Source organism: Adiantum capillus-veneris, chromosome 19 (assembly GCF_014529385.1).
Source record: "Adiantum capillus-veneris isolate H3 chromosome 19, ASM1452938v2, whole genome shotgun sequence".
In the NCBI taxonomy this organism is placed as follows: Eukaryota; Viridiplantae; Streptophyta; class Polypodiopsida; order Polypodiales; family Pteridaceae; genus Adiantum; species Adiantum capillus-veneris.
In genome coordinates this window covers 47,623,655-47,629,908 of record NC_140949.1, presented here as the reverse complement: position 1 = coordinate 47,629,908, position 6,254 = coordinate 47,623,655, and the positions used below count along the sequence as shown (strand labels likewise).

At 41.8% G+C, this 6,254-nt stretch overlaps 1 pseudogene; it reads right to left on the bottom strand.

The window, feature by feature from the left end:
• Nucleotides 1-226: 226 nt before the first annotated feature.
• LOC147433958 (flavin oxidoreductase hxnT-like) lies at nucleotides 227-1,447 on the bottom strand (annotated as a pseudogene).
• Between the last annotated feature and the right edge of the window lie 4,807 nt (nucleotides 1,448-6,254).

Here is a 6,254-nt window from a genome sequence, read left to right as displayed (position 1 = left end):
GTTTGATCTCTTGAAGAGTAATAATATTGTGCTTAGTTTTAGCCTGTTGCAATTTTTGTAATCTCAAGTTTATGGTACGACGCATGCAGTTAGAGAACGATCATGGTGTTCGTGTTGTCAGGTCCCTTCGCGCACTGGCTAATAATTAGGCAGAATGCTATATGTGATCAGATCGAAGTGGAGGCAGCTCAGGTGATCTCTCTCTCTCTCTCTCTCTCTCTCTCTCTCAATTTGGCTTGTTCAGCTTTGCAAACTTGCAGTAGTAGGAATTGTAATTCACGCTGGACAAGCACACATAATAATTAGGCAGACCCCGTTTTTCCAACTCGGGTCCCAATTAGCAAGAGAGTCATCCAAATCACTGAATGTAACACCTTGCTGTAGCTTTATACCACTTCCAGTACAAAGCGCCAATATAAAGATCTGTCCGCAGATCATTTGTCTTCTTGCCAAAAACTCTTGCAATAAGTAACCATTTCCTGCTGCAACTCGATCCCATCAAAGACAGCTTCCTCTGCTCGCTGGGATGCTGTGAACATCTTTAATACACCTCCAGGGAGCTCTTCTATCTCAAGGGCACGAGGAGTCCCATATGGTGTTTTCAGCATGTTTAATTAAAAGGTTGCTTTTTCAACACTTCGATTTTGACAGCTGAGGGAGCAACTGGGGGCATGTTGGGCAAGAAAGAAGGATATTGTGACTGCACTCTACCAGCATGCATGACCCTAGCTGGCAGAACATGCAGTAGCCTCCTTTCGCATGAACTGCATCATTTATAAACTTCCATCCTTCAATATGCGCATCAAAGAAGACGCCGGGTGCACGAATGTAGCTTCTTCCTTCAGCAGGCGCAGCGCGTACCTTCAGAAATGAATATTAAGCCACCCTGGCCGGATGCTCGCTGCATTTCCCGTTTCATTTCTGGCAGGCGGGCTGCTTCGCCTCTCTCTCTCTCTCTCTCTCTCTCTCTCTCTCTCTCTCAACAGCACATCAAGCTTGCTCTTCGCCTCCTTGCAAAGTTGGCCGAGAAAGGTTCAAAGCATCTTCCGACTAATGATTCTTCTTTCAAAGCATCCCTCGTGTAGCCGGCCTCACCGACCTACGGTGGCTCTCTCTCTCTCTCTCTCTCTCTCCACATCAGGGCCCCTTGTGTTGCTTCTCTCTACCGTGTTTGCGGAGCTGTGTGTGTGTGTGTGTGTTCCATAGCGGTAGCTGGGTAGAGAAGAGAGGATTTGAGGAGGGAGCAGTGCAGTAAGCGGGGGAGGAGGGACCAAACAGATGTGAGGGCTTAATGGGGGAAGCAGAGGAGCACGGATGGCATTGTCGCCACAACATGCCGCTGTGGGTTTGGACGATGCGAAGGAAGAGTTGCGGGCCTCGTTCAGAAGGCAGACAACATAGGTAGTCCATCGATGCGACACAGAGTAGGGTCCGAGAGAGAGAGAGAGACGCCCATGTCTGTGTCGCGCAAGCATTCTCTGTCTCTCTCGCTCGCTTGTTCACGATAGGTCGCAGAGAGAGAGGGGGGCTGACCTGGATTTTCCAATTGGGGGAGAGCCTGGACGGGGTGGAAAGAGAATATCCGCCAGCATCTCAAAAAGAAACTGAGTTCTTTATCAGTACACTAGTAGTACGTAGGTGTACCCAATCTGTTTTAATGTTTAATAGTTAGAATCGTGGAAGACCCCTCTGGCAAAGCGAAGGGGTGCTGTAAATTGCATGCAGACAGTTGGCGACCCACGACGGGGGAGGCAAGGCGACGCAGCCAGGCGAAGGCCATGAGAGTGCAGGGTGGTAGCAGGTGACAGCAACAGTGCGGGGAAGGGCAATGGAGTCGGCTGCCTTAAAATCATGGGAAAATTACCAAAATACCCCTCTAACTTGAGGAAATTCCCAAAATACCCCTCAAATTTTAAAAATTCCCAAAATACCCCCCATATTTTGTCATAAATTCCCAAAATGCCCTTCAAATTTTCCACAATTCCCGAAATACCCCTGGTTGTCAGAGTAAATTTCTCGAAAAATTAAATTTTTTTTAGGTCTTCACAAGAAGAGTGATTGTCTACTGTACAAGATGCTAAAACTACAATTTGAGTTGCTTACGTAGGCTTTGGAGATGAATTGATTCATTATTTTGAAACATAATTGCCTGTTTTGCGATGGTAGCTGGTGACAAATTACATGCTAAGCACTCAAAAACGGATCTCAATTGTCAAAAACGAATGAAGATTAGAAACTCTTGAACAATCCAACCAAAATAGATACAAGGGTATTTTGGGAATTTTTGAAATTTGAAGGGTATTTTGGGAATTTCGTCAAATTAGAGGGGTATTTTGGTAATTTTCCCTAAAATCATTTTCTTTTAATATGCCAAATGGCATGCATGTCACAATCATCTAAATGGTGGGTTGGTTATGAGATATCTTTCAAATCGCTATGCTTTCTGGCTGGCCGCGTTCAACAAATCCCTGTTCTCCTTTTAGAGAGTTGTAGGCTAATTGGATATCTCTGTTGAGATTCAGAGGAATCTCTCAATGAAATGAATAATGGGATACCCGGCTGGAGAAAATCAAGAAAAACAGGGAATCGAGGAAGATGCGTTTGAGGAAGATGCGTTTGAGGAGTATGCGTTCAAAGGGGAGGTGAAGTTGTGCGGGCGAAGCACTATTGACGATGCGTGATAGCTGATGCGAGGATTCAGTGAGGCGAGAGGCAGCAGACGACTAAGGTACGGGCATGAGGGGTCGCACACATGGGAGCTGAGGGTCGTTTATCTTTTTCTTTGTTTAAAAGTTCCACCTATTCGGTAGCATCGCCAATATGTTGGGTTGGTTACAACAGGTTCCAATAAGGATGTTTGCGGAATTTGCGTGAGTTGGAACCCTCGAGTAGGCCTTTTGAAGTGTTGACGAGCCCTGTCAGAAGATAAATGTTAACGAGGCGTGGCATAAGGGGAAGAATCATCCCAGTAAATGAATATCATATAGAATGGAGCCAGTAGGAGCCAATAGGTGAAGTAGCTCCCAGTAGTGTATTGCGTTATCATTTTTAACGCTCAATTAAAGTCAATCAGGTAGGGCGGCCATAAGCAGGCAAGAGAGGAGTGTGAACACTTGCAAGACAAGCGTAAAAGTAGCTTGGCCGGGGGGAGGAGGAGGTCATGGACTTGTGCCTTGCACAAAAAACACATCTGGTGTAAGTGAACGAAGATATCATGTTCTCTCTTTCAGTGGTACCTAGGTGCCTTCCCTTGACAGCGAGCGAGTAGCCCTGGCATGCCAAGGGGGGGCCGATGGTCCCGTGCCCCCAATCGTACCTAGCTAGGTATGTGGTGCCTCCCTCACAAAAGCTCATGATGTTATTCATTGTATGAAAAACACTGGAAAAGACTACGTTTTCCTACATGAGAAAATTTCTAAATCTTCTTGTGATATATGGTGTAAGACGACAATAAGAATTTTGTTGAATGTGGAATTTGCAAGGTTTCAAATCCCACTTTCTTACATCAAGAGGTCTAGGATCTCTTGCAAATTTCTTCTTGTTTTCAGTTTTTATTTTGTTGCTTTTGTAGTTTGTTATTTTGGATATGTTTAATCTAAAACTCAAGTACTAAGTGCAATCTTTCAATTGTGAGTGGCTCTTGAAGTCTCCAATCTCTAGTGTGAGAATTTACAAGTTCCTAGTACACTTTCTCAAAATGTTTTAAAAACAATGCCATCCCACACAATCCACCAAACTTATAAGGCTTGTGTCACAAATGATCGAAGGCCATGTGTGAGGTGGCAAAGTCTGACCATGGTGCCCAACACAAATCGTTGTTGAGCTTTCGTGAGTGCAATCAGACGAAGCGGTGGACAACTCAGTGCGTAAAACAGCCTGCACCAATCAAAAGTCAAGAAAGCATGCATGGACAAGGGTAGCCGAGGATTACCCCTCGGACGCAAAGATGGGGGTGGCGACCATGAGCTGGAATGCCAACTCAGCTTGGCACCACCATGTCCACCACACAATGTAACACGGGAATCTTGAAAGGCCATTTTTAATTGGTCCTGCTCACCTAATGCCTTGTCCGTTCACCCATGTGTGACATGGGCCTAAGAGGCTTGGTCTAGATAGCTGCAATGTGTGCTTGTTGGCTATCAATGAGAAGGGAAGGTGGAGTAGAATACATCTCACAAAGTGAAATATTAAAAAAATCACATTCTTTTGCAATTGAGACAACACATCTTTTGCTAAGTACTATTGGCCTTTGCCCCTCAATTGTACATGGCTAGTAGGGTGGTAAACCAAAATCTCTTGATGTTATGCTCTATATGCAAACTAATGAGAAAGAATCCACAAATAAAGATCTTACATTTCTTGTAAATTTCCACACAAATTTGCATTTTGGGGTTTTTGATTGTTTGATTGTTTGATCTCATTGTCTAGTATATCAGTATTTCAATAAAAGCCCAAGTTCTAGCGTGGATTTTGCATGGTGGGTTTCTCCTCAAGTATCAAACTAGAATGGAAACGACTTGTTTTTACAAAAAAAGTCACATAATTCTATTTTTAGTACAACATTAACTTTGGTTCATTCCATTTTAATGTGTGAGAGAATTTGAAAAAATTTTATGATATTTATAGGAATTTTTCAAGAAACTTTTGTATTAGTTCTCATTTTGTGATATACCTCAACATCATGATCTTTCATGTGGGGGGCACTGCATACCTAGCGCTAGGTGCTACTGAGATGAGCTGGTGTGATATTTACAAAAAGTACTAAAAAGGCCTGCCACTTAACTTAACATCAACTTTGATTATTCCATATGTTTTTGTGATAGTATTTCTAGAGTCCTAGAGATGTTCATAGAAGCTTTTCAACAAAGTCTCATATTGTTTCCCACATTGTGACATACCACATCATCATGAGCTTTTGTGTTCACTCCTACAACAATGCAATTTCTATGAGTCGTTGTAGAACTTAACACCCAATCATTGACAACAATGAAACATTTTCTCTAGAAGTTGACACCAATGTTTGACAACAATGCAAACTAAACTATGCAACTTGACACCAATATTCATTGATAACAATGCAATCTAGTACATTATAGCCATCAGTCAAGATTTTGGTTTACAAAGATTTGTCCCAAAATTCATAAGTTTGAGTTTTTATTTATAGGTAGAGACAATGCTCATGAAATGATTACACAATTCACACTTGGGCATCAAAGTAAATCGATGCTCATAAAGAGCTCGCTCTCTCCAATCATAAAAAGTCTACATCTCAATATATGAATTTAATAAATCATAAAACATTAGGGGTTGTCTGATAATTGTAGCTTTAATATTCCATCAATAGCTATCACATTATTGTCCTGCACGTAACAGTCACACTGATCTACAAACACAATACTCGACAAGTGATCACATTTCCACAGTTCAACTTAGCATTGTGATGTTGACAAAATATACCAAATAATCCATAAACAATTTATCTAATTTCATTACATACCTCGAGATTGAAAGACAACTGTCCTCAATTGTTACCAAGACCAAACTAATATTAGTGGTGGTCAGCCCCACTGGTAGAATGGTCTAATAATTAGTATTGCCTAAATTGGTGGTTCTACACCAAATGAACGTGCTATCTATATCTACAAATCCACAGTAATAGTGTCTGCACCGACAAATGTATCTTTAGTTTTGTGTTTCCTGGATTGGAAAATCTCCACTAATGCTACCTTAATCAACAAATTTGCATTTAGGTTTGTGTTGCCTGAATCAAGGAATTTACACTAGTACTATCTAAATTGGCGAATATGCACTTTAACGAGAGGCACTATCTAGATCAGCCTATCAATGTCTCTAGGTGTATGGTATGCAAGTATCAAGTGATGGTGGTGCAGACGTAGCGATGCTTCAGATATCCATTGACACACTTCTAGGGAGTGATTTTTTTATTCTACCAAATATCTTTTGTATCGATTTCTCATGCAAGTAGTGGTGAGGTCATGGTCGAGAGGAGTTAGAATTTATTTGTCATCCTCGATCAAGGGGAAGGGGGGGGTTTGCTATGGAAGGGGTATTGGGAATAGGTCTCTTGTGTGGTCTAAGTAAACTCACATGAATGGAGTTTTTTATTTTCTAGTGTGAAAGAACACGTTTTCATTGACCTTTTCAAGGATTTTGAATGGGCCATAGAATCTAGGGGAAAATTTTACTTTAGGATGTTTTTCAACACTCTTAATCTTTGTTTTTCTATTCTAAGT